This window comes from Dermacentor albipictus, unplaced genomic scaffold (genome assembly GCF_038994185.2).
Source record: "Dermacentor albipictus isolate Rhodes 1998 colony unplaced genomic scaffold, USDA_Dalb.pri_finalv2 scaffold_16, whole genome shotgun sequence".
NCBI lineage: Eukaryota > Metazoa > Arthropoda > Arachnida > Ixodida > Ixodidae > Dermacentor > Dermacentor albipictus.
The window spans coordinates 2,737,210-2,740,977 of record NW_027225570.1 but is presented as its reverse complement, the minus strand read 5'-3'; positions in this window follow the sequence as shown (position 1 = coordinate 2,740,977).

Genomic DNA, 3,768 nt, shown 5'->3' with positions numbered 1-3,768 from the left:
GTGGTCTACATGAGTGAACATATTTATAGTTTTACCAGAACGAAGGTATAATGACCTATGTCATACAGCAGTGCACTCCTAGAGGTATCAAACCAGAACAGCAGCACCCTTTGAGAAAGTTGGCTGAAGAACGAGCAATCATCGGGGCTTTCTGCATTTCAAGGGCCAAATTCCAAAACGATTGATACCGAGCTAGATGGTGTAAAGTGCCGGTCACCACATGCTCTATCATGGCATTATGTCTTGTTAAGATACAGAAATTGCATCACTGCTCATAAAGAAATTGGAAAATGGGAGGTTGAGGGGAAGTGGAAGGGCTCCCCTCTGGAGCAGCCAGTGCATGCCCTTTGCTATACTGATAATCCTACCTTAATGAGAACCAGTGATGCATGTTAACCTACTACGCAGCCAAGTGCATTCCTTGTTTTGTATTAAGGGGACACTAATGACACCCTAAATGAATTTTAAATAAAGCACCGTCTTAAATAACTACTTCTGTAAATTTCTTGGTAGTTGCTTGATTATTAGTGAAAATAAAGCTCAAAGTTTAATTTTCTGAGTATCGCCCCAAAATCTTAGTGCTGACACGTCATTGTGACATCATGGATTCCAAGTATGTTTTCCAACTTGGGTTGTATTGGTTCTGTAAATGTTCCTGACGCTTTTTATTTTGGGTTTTTGGAATACGATGAAGAACATCTTTATTTGTAAAAAAATTGCTACACCTGAACAGACATCATCTAAATCCATGACGTCACAGCAAGCGGGTGTGGTAACTTCAAGGCAGCACTGCCACCAATCTTTCCTCTTGCTGCTTTTACAGTTTACTCAGCCTCTTGTCACGGTATGAGTGAATCTCTTGAATTGTAGGAAGGTCACGTACAGATACATCTAAAATAATTTTTCTCTTTAGTGCTTTCATGCCGTAGTTGCTTAGGGGTGTTGGCACAGCTCCTATAAGCACGAGGTCACAGGATCAAACAACCGCATTTTGATGGAGGTTAAATACAAAACTGCCCAGGTACCTTGCAGCCTGATTTGGTAAAAATTAGTCCAGAGTTCCCCACTATGGCTTGCCTAAACATCAGATTGTCAGTTTGGCACTTAAAATGCCAGAATTTAATTAATTTAATTTTGCTTTAGTGCTCCTTTAAGCTGTAGAATTCATGATCTCTGCAAAAACACATGCTCAAAGTATTCTCCATAAAGCATAAATAAACAGTAGATGTAAGTGTCTATTTATATATTGAATTGTGGTGATACGTGATGACTATTAGAACGGGGGTATATTGAGACAGACAGAATTGTAATACAATATGTGACGGCACGATAATGCACATCGACGAAATGACCGAGTCTCCCTAGAAGTCCCTGACATGGACATCAACTGAATGTCCACAAACTTCTGAGTTCACTCCGTGATCTTGTGCAGCCTGTGCTTTGCGAGTCGAATGATTTAATTGAGGTGGTGGTTGGCACATACTGTCCTTGCAGCTTATGTACATTTCATACAGTGGAGTGGAATCTTACAGATTACATCTAGAGCACAGGAAGTGAACATGATGTGTAGTGGTAATCTTAGTAATGATCGACAATCATGTCCCTCTTCGAGCTCCTACTGCTGCTTGCCAACACAAGCAGCAGCAGTTGCCCAAGATAGCGGGAAAGAGATTCATTGAAAAGTGGCGTATGCCCAGGGTTGCATAACCAGTCACCCAAGCTGGTCTGACGGTTGATTTTGAACTCTTCCCTCAACATAGCAGCCCAATCTCCCCTTTAGACCATGGGCTACCTATTGACACAAATGGATGGGAAAATAGAGACAAACTCCTGAAAATATGAAGTATCCTAAGAATGGTAATCACAACAAATAGTACTAGATGTGCATTAGCACAAGCTCTTGGGCCAGTTGGTGCATGAACAACTTGAAAAAGGGGGGTACTAGCAAAACAAAGGACTCGCACCCACGGAAGAGGCGTTAGACAGGGAGTCCGTGTCTAATGCCGTTTCCTTGTGTGCGTGTCATTTGTGTTTCGCTGGTACTCCCCATGTTCAAGTACTGCATGTTTGGATACTTTGGTTTACTATTCTTGTTTGTGCTGGATTGTTTTTCTGAAACATGTGACATCCAGACAGCATAAGAAGTTTGTAAGAAGTCAAGTTTAGCATTCTAGATTTGCAACAGATACTTTTGTAATTTATTTGCAGTAGGGCTGTTGTGTGAATGTGCTTGAAAGGTTTAAAACTGTTTTGCTAACATTTACTTAAACGTGCAGGTTCACATAGGTTGAAGGAGTGCACATTGAGAAAGTTATCCTGGCACAGCTTACCATGGCCTGCCATGGTGGACCAGGAAAGTTTGCAAGGGCCTTGCTTCACCATGTGTTCACAGAGGAGGAGCTCATGGGCCATTTGGGCTTTGGAAATAACACCAAGGGGCAAAAAATTACCGACGATTACGTTACTTCCTAATGCGAAATTTGAGCGCAGCAAATAAGCTGTTTCACCTTTTCGATAGATTGAGGCAAAGAAATCGAGCAACACATGTATGCGCTATCACAGAATTTTTTTTTTATTTTTCACACGTATTCCTTTAACAAAGACTCCATTAACAGTTCTTGACAGTCATGAAGGAAGCTTTGTGGTCGGAGAAATAGACTGATATATGTTCGACTTGGTACACCAATGCTTGATTCTCAAAGACGAGATCTATACAAGTGCCTCGCGAGGTTGTCACAGCCGTGGGACGCGTTACGAGCGAGAGGAACGGGATGTTCTCCCGCATAAGTGTTAGGAAATTGCTGTTTGTCTTTATGTCAACATTAAAGTCCCCCACTACTAACATCGGTGTGGATCGATGGACGGTTAATGCGAGTTGCAGGAAGTGCACGACGTCTTTCGTGAGTGCGGTAGCGGACTCACGAAAGCTGTATCAGTCGGTCGCTGCTAGCGCTGGGGGGATGAAAGGGGGGCGGAGCTGGTTATGAGGCCGACGACAACGCGAAACCCAGGAACGGACGCCAAAGAGCCATTTGTGTAGCCAGCCCTCCTCCACAGTCTCTCCTCCTCCCTTCCATCATCCTCCCTCGCCTGGAGAGCCGACAGCGCGCATGCGCGGCGGCGGAGCAGCGGCGCATGCGCGGCGGCGGAGCGCGGCGGCGGAGGCGAGCTGGTTACGAGGCCGACGCCGTCGACGACGACGCCGAAACCCAGGAACGGACGCCAAAGAGCTGCGCTCTAAAAAGTCTCTTGACCCCACCAGGGTCAGTGCTGTTATAGGCAAGTACCATATATCCTTTCTGGTTGCATTTTTACATTCACATTTTTTTCTAAAATTATGAACTTGCCATTGGCATAACAAACGACTTTCAAGTAGCCCGTGTGTGCAGTTGTGTGCTACAATAACCTATTATTTGGAATGACTGTTCATATGATCATGAGTGCGTAATGCCGCCATACGCAAATGCTTCTAAAACTTGAAAGCTGCCTTCACTACTGAAAGTTTTTAGTGGCTCCACCACATAACATGAGCGGCATTGGCGCATTAGCAGTGCTACTTGGCTGTCATTGCAAGGAATAGTTGTCTGTGAAGCACGCTCCAAATCTACTGGCATGGAGGATATGTTTAATTAGCCTGAAAGTGTTATTCTAATACACGAATTGCGGAGAAGCTATGCTCAAATGTGGTTACTGCTCAGCTCGAGCAGGAGCACATTCACCAAATTGCAGAAATCAAAACAGCTCTCCAGGTTCTGAGATGTGAAACAG